Genomic DNA, 7,667 nt, shown 5'->3' with positions numbered 1-7,667 from the left:
ATAAAGTGGGTTCAGTTACTACCCGAACCCGAGTAAAAACCCGATCTACTTGATTTTTGCACCCGATCGGTTTCTGATCTAGTTGGTACGAGACCCAAACTACTTGATCCGATTGTTAATCCCTAATTTAAAGGCCACTATATTACAGCGTTAGGTTTTACTCAAAACTGTTCATAATTTAATTATAAAATCGAACTTTTTGGTAGTTTACCAAACATTAAAACTACCAATCAAAATTTTAAAAATCAATCAAAATTATTTCTTATTTTAATTATTATATATTCAACACAAATACACATTTTACTTTCTATTTTTCGGACAAATAAGGCACATTTCACAAAAGATTAAAAAAAAATTAAAATTGGAAAATTCCATGTAAAATTATAAGAAACTGTGACCAATTATTTCACAAAAGATTAAAAAAAAACCTGAAATTTGGAAATTAAATATAAAATTATAAGACATTGTGATCAATAAAAAAAATAAGCAATATTTCCTTTCTTAATAAAGTATATCATTTAAAGATTTTTCAAATCAATCAAAATAATTCGTAACTTAAATCTAACTAAATGCCAGATTTAATTTCAATCAAATAACAGCAACTAGGATATATTCCAAATTTAGATTAAAAAAATTTAAGTTTAAAAATTTATAATAAAATTGTAATATATTTAAATCAAAATAATTTTTTTTAAAAAAAAAATGAAAACATAGGTTATCCGTTATTGAGTCAATCCCATAAGTCATGATTCTCAAATATAGAGCATATATAGTTAAATCACTCCTCTCACATTATTCTTGAAAATATTTACCATCGAATCACAATTTCGAGAAATTCAAAACACAAGCTCAAATTCAAACTCACATATTTTCATAAGCAATTATCTCATAATCATAAAAAAAAAATTCAAGATCGGCTATAAGGTTCCCACAATGATATAGCGAAGAACATTCAAACATATGAAAGGCTGCTGAATTTTGAAGAATCAAAATTACTATGGAGCGACTGACAAAATCTACGGATAGGCAACAAGAGACGGAAAACTAATCATCAAGCAAAAGATAATTAAGTATACTTTTAATTTACTTTTTGGGATTGAATTTTTGAGTTATTCATACCGTATATTTAATGTTTGAAATACAAGTTGAAAAATTTGTCCTTACGCATCATTTTTCAATCGAACTCCTTCTGCTTATATGCATCTGAAATTGATATATAGATGGATAAACATCAACTTAAAATGATATCTAGATGTTTATCAATAAATTTCTAATAAAAATGCATTATCTACCATAGACTTAACTTTCTTGATAAGATATAAGTAGTCCTTCTAAATTGATAACTTGCAAATAAACAAAACATTGTTGAATTAATATTATACTTGTGCAGATGATTATATTAACTAATCTAAGATTCTAAGCTAACAATCACTTTAAATCATTTTCAATATATGCATATATCGAATCCTTCTAAGAGAACATTTATAAAATAATTACCTAAAATCGTTTATAATTAAAAGCAACATCTCAAAGTATTGATAAATCAAGATGTAACATACATAACATGATGCAAATAATCAATATAAAAAATTAACATATAATAAAACTGTTTTCAGCCAACATAAATTAAGATGGTATTGACAACATCAAAATATCCATTAAGTGAGATCACAAATGGTATGATATTTTTTTCATGCGTTATTTTTTGTTATTTGTCTACTCAAATTATTATATTTGTTTTCTTTTAACATCGGTATACGTGCAGCTACTTCATCGAGCTTAGTTGATATAGATTCTTTTTCTTAAATGCCTAGCAGCTCAACTAAAAATAAATCAGATATGATTGATCTAACGATTGATGATGATTTCTCTTTCTGCTGTTAATACTGGCGACAAACTGTCGTTTGTTTATCAATATAATTTTTTAATAACTACACGTGTTTTTTTCCTAATTTTAAGATATTATATTTAAGATATAAGTATAATCATCAATTAATAACGTTTTTTTTTTTTTGCAGTTGAATTTGATTCAATTTAAATAATTAAGTTAACATATTGGACATTCAACATAGTCATGACAATCTCGACAAAAATATCTCAAAATCATCCATTGGTAAAATTATATTATATTGGTTTTATGTTGTTTTAGTTTAAAACAAGTTTATGTTGTTTTATTCAAATTTATAAAAGAATTTTTTTTTAATTTTCAGTTATAACATATTTAATTTTTTTATGTTACGTATTTTCCATTTTTTTTTTTTGGAATATGTGTTTATTAACAACGTCCTTTTTTATATAGATTACTAGGATATAGGAAATCCAATATACAGATGTGATTTTTGTGGTGCGATATTCTGGTATGAAGAAAGGTTATGCAAGAAAAAAATACAACTTTCTCCTTTAAAAAATCTCAAAATCCTAAATACTCCATGTGTTGTATGCAAGAAAAAATACAACTTCCTCCTTAAAAAAAACATCATGAAGTATTGCATGATTTTTTAAATGAAGTGGATGATAAAAGCAAACATTTTCTTGAGAATATCATATCGTACATTAGTATGTTTTATTTCACGTCGAAGGGAGGGAAGATAGATTCAAGTTTAAATCAAGGTGGCTCCTCTTCAGTGTTTAAACTTCATGGTCAAAATTATCATTTAATTGGAAGCATACTTCCATGTGAAGGTGCATCTCCGAAGTTTGCACAGTTATATATTCACGACACAGAAAATGAAATTACTAATCGAATTTCTACTGTCAGATATGCCTTAAAATATGTCTTATTTTGTATTTATCGTATTTGTCAATTTATTAGAAAATATTCATTTATATCGAATAAACATATTTTTCAGAAAAAACAGCGACACAAATAATCTGCATCTGGAGATAGTCTCTGATTTGAAGATCATGTTAGATGAAAATAATGTTTTGGTCAAGTCTTTTCGGATGATCAAAGAAAGAATGATGGTAGAAGTACAATCCGATATTAAATTACAGCTGATTGGGAGAATAGATAAGGATGGAAAACGATATAATCTTCCTTCTATTTTCGAGGTTGCTGCATTAATCGTGGGATATTTTAATGAGGCTTTGGGAGACAGAGATATTTTAGTAGAAACACAAATTGGTCAACTAAAACATATCAATGAGTTGAATCCTGCATATATCTCTCCAGTATCCTATACTTTTCTCCCTATGGTGAGGATGGTTATCAAGAAGATATTCCATTCTCAGAATCCAAGTCAAGTGTTGGAGGTAGAAAAAAATTGAGTATAAGAGAATTTTTGCCTATCGACTGCATGATAGGGACATCGAATTTTCAAGTATTTTGTCTTCGAGAAAACTTTTTCAACAATTTATTGTTGATGCATACACAATGGTTGAATCTGGAAGGTTGACATATGTTCGGATGCATAAAAAATAATTGAGATGTGAAATGCACAAAGGTCTTCATGATGCGCTTTTGCGTGATGAAACAAATGCATCTACACAAAGAAAACGTATTATCTTGCCTTCTTCTTTTACTGGGAGTGCAAGATATATAATTCAGAATTACCAAGATGCCAAAGCTATATGTAAGTGGGCTGGATATCCAGATTTGTTCATTACATTTACGTGTAATCCAAAATGGCCAGAAATTATGAGATTTATCGAGGCTCAAGGATTGAGAGCTGAAGACCGTCTGGATATTGTCTCCAAAATCTTTAAAATGAATTTGGATGCCTTGATTAAAGATGTTCGAAAGAATACAATATTTGGAAATATTAAAGCAAGTGTAACATTTTTTTAAAAATAATGTTTTATATATTTCTTATCTTATGATGATAATTAATACCTTTTAGTACATACAAATAATTAGTTTTTTAAATTTGTTTATATTTGAATTTTATATTCGAAATATAAATTTAATCCAATTTAATTTTATTATACACAAGATATAATCCGTGCATCGCACGAGTGAAATACTAGTATATATAAAAGTAGAGTTTTTACTAAATATAGTAGTTTTCCGCCAAAGCATACTTACAATAAATGAAAATTATGGATGAAATTTTGTTAAAACTATAGATAATGTTTTTGGTTCAAATAATAATAATAATAATATTTACTACTTTTATCAATGTTTGTTTTTTAATTTCAATTGATTTATTGTGTCCATATACAAATTAATCTTACCAAAAATATCGTAAATAATTTAAATATCGTGTATATATATGTCAAATTATTAATAAAAAACTTACGACACAACCTAAAACATTTATATATGCTTGCATATAGTTTTCATAAATGATATATATATATATATATATATATATATATATATATATATATTTGTGTGTTATAGTTTAATATGATAATTTTTACTAATTTTTTATGCTATATATTTGCAAAATTTTTCATTAATTACTAGCAATATTGGCACACACGTGTGTAACAAAAAATGTGATAAATGCATTTGTGCTTAATTTAAACATATTTGATATAGTGTTTCAAAAATTGAGTTAGTTTTGGTTTTCTCTTTTTGTTTTTCATAAGAAAGAGAAATATAATGCTAAGTAATAGAAGAGAGAAAAAATAACTGCATATACAAAGAAAATGGATGTGGAAAGTTATTTTTTGAAATGTGGATTTTACCGATTAATATTATCTACTTTTCCATTGTTTTTTTTTTTGTAAAATATATAGTAAAGAATTATTTGAAAATTATAAAAGGCTATACCGACTTACCAAAAAAAATTAGTATGAGACTCACATCTTTAATATAATAGTAAGAGATATTCACCTACCAAATATAAAATTAATTTCAAAACTTTCCAAATTCATATTGAGATTGAAATTAAGAACATTGAAAATATAAAATAACTTTAAATATATGGATCGATTATAATATTTCATTAATTTTTTTATTTTAGGTTTATCGATTGTTTTCTTATTTTTATTATTATTATTATTATTATTATTATTATCATTATCATTATTATTATTATTTAATTGATGTATTTTTTTAAAAAATAATAACATTCATAATTATTTCTCATATATTTATTTGAATATATTGGTTTTGAAATAATATTAAACAAAATAATATTAATATATTTGCATGCGTGAATCGTGATCAGCATATACATGTTATCAATAATAACTACCAGCTATACAACAAATAATAACAAAATTATAATAAATAATTTGATCCGTCTTTAATAATTTTTATAATTCATTAAATAAAATAACTATTATCAATAAAATTTAAAACACTTATTTGAAATATAATTAATTTAATTTCAGTCAATTTTGTATGTGTGTGAAAATTCTCATTAATTGTATATATATGATAATTTTCGGTTCAAAATTTGATATTTGATTGGATATTTCAAAATTTAAAATTTTATTGATTGTTTCAATATTTTAGGTTTCAAATTTTTTTATATCATGATTTTTTTGTTCAAAATTTATCCGATGTTTCAAAATGTTAAAATTTTTGATTCAAAATTTGAAAATTTTTAATGTACCAATGTACGGTTCAAAATTTGAAATTTGATCGTATATTATCGCTATTCTTTTATTTCAGTTAAATTTTATATTCATATATATATATGTGAAAATTTTCATAAATGTTATATATGATAATATACCATTTTTTTGTTCAAATTTGAAATTTGATTGGATGTTAGTATGTTTGTTATCATTACTTTATAATTTCAATTAATTTTTGGTCAAATATGTAAAAAAAAATTGTAAATTTAATATATAATAATGTACCAATTTTCGGTTTAAACATTGAAATTTCAAAGGATACTATAAATACTTTATAATTTCTTCTAATTTTTTTGTAACCATGTATATGTGTAAATTTCGATAAATATTATATATGACGATGTAACATTTTTCAATTTTAAAAAATAAAATTTGATCGGAAGTTATTGCTACTTTTTAGTTTTAGTTAAATTTTTTATGTCTACGTATATTTGAAAATTTTCATAAACGCAATATATGATGCAGTACCAATTTTTTATTCAAAATTTAAATTTAACAAGATATTATCAATACTTTTTAATTTAATTTCAATTTTTTGTTGTGTACATATATGAAAATTTTCATAAATACTATATATATTGTAATGTATCAATTTTTTTGTTTCAAAATTAAAAATTTGATAGAAAGTTATCACAAATTCTTAATTATGGTTGACTTTTTGTGTTATATATATGTAAAAAATTTAAAAAATGTTATTTATAATAATGTATCAATTTCGATTCAAAATTTGATTATATATCATTATTTTTTAATTAATTTCAGTTAAATTTTTTTGCCCCTATATATGTTAAAATTTGCATAAATGCTATAAATGATAATTAGGTTTTGCTTAAGATAATAGATATTCTGGCTGGACCCACCTGAAAAATATAGAATGCATTAAAATATATACAATGATGTATCATTTTATTCAATTTATGTTATTATCTTGAGTGTTGTGTTACTTTTATATGTTTAGTTCTCACTAATATTTATCATATTAAATATATAAAAAAATTTATATAATATTACATTTTTGAATTTTTAAAAGAGTATCGTTGTGAATGTATATTGATTGTTAGTAAATCAATTTTATATGTATATTAATTATAAACTTGATATAAATTTTTTATGATATATATTCTAAAAAAGTAATAATAATTTTTTATTTATTAAAATATTAATACTTCGTGCATCGCACGGGGTGAAATACTAGTTTAATTATAAAATCGAACTTTTTGGTAGTTTACCAAACATTATAACTTGCACTAATTGTGTACAATACTTAAAAAAACGTTATAATGTGATCGCTCAAGAAACAATTATTGAACCTATTAATTATCGTCATAATTTTTATTTCTATCACTTCGGTCCAGAATTCATTTGAATTTTATATTACAGCATGCCAAAATTTAAATTCTACGCCATCAATAAGTTTTAGTTATTTTTGGTTTCAACACAATTTAAAACAAAAAATTAAAAACTAACGAAAAGGATTATGCATTCGCTTTACATGGCTAATTTTTTCAAAGAATTAGGTATTTGTCACTAAATTTCAGGGGTGGAGGGAGGTGTGTGAGTTGTGATTTTTATTTTTTTAACAATAATTTCATCTTAATATCGATCAATTATGGGTATGCAATATGCGTTAGTATAATCATTGAAATTTACTCAAAAAATTAATATAATTTATGTAAATAAACTAAAAAAAATGCGCATATGAAATTATATTTGAGTGAAATAAGATTTTGAGTATAATATAGTATAACTAAAATAATTTGATAAAAATATATTTTATATTTCTTATGTTGAAAAATTTAAATTTCGATGTTTGCAACCTTTGATATAAATGGATGTCATCAAATCGCTACATTGACATGAGAAACTGTTCGAAAGTAAACTGCTCGTCTATTTGTACGTAAACTGCTCGCTCATTCAGTTGATATATCACATCAGTTCGGTTTATCTTTCCGATACGTAAATTGTAAGTTCATTCAGAGAATATTCAGACTAACTCTTAGTTTACTTGACCAGATAGAGTTATCCATATACTGACACATATGCAACAAAATGCCGCGATTTCAAATTTCTAAGTCGTTTTTGTATCAATCTTTTCGCCCAAGTTTTCGTATCTTGTGCTACAAGTTATCTCGAAA

The sequence above is a fragment of the Henckelia pumila genome, chromosome 2 (assembly GCF_033568475.1).
Source record: "Henckelia pumila isolate YLH828 chromosome 2, ASM3356847v2, whole genome shotgun sequence".
Lineage (NCBI taxonomy): Eukaryota > Viridiplantae > Streptophyta > Magnoliopsida > Lamiales > Gesneriaceae > Henckelia > Henckelia pumila.
The sequence above is the reverse complement of the archived record's forward strand: the minus strand, read 5'-3'. Positions refer to the sequence as shown.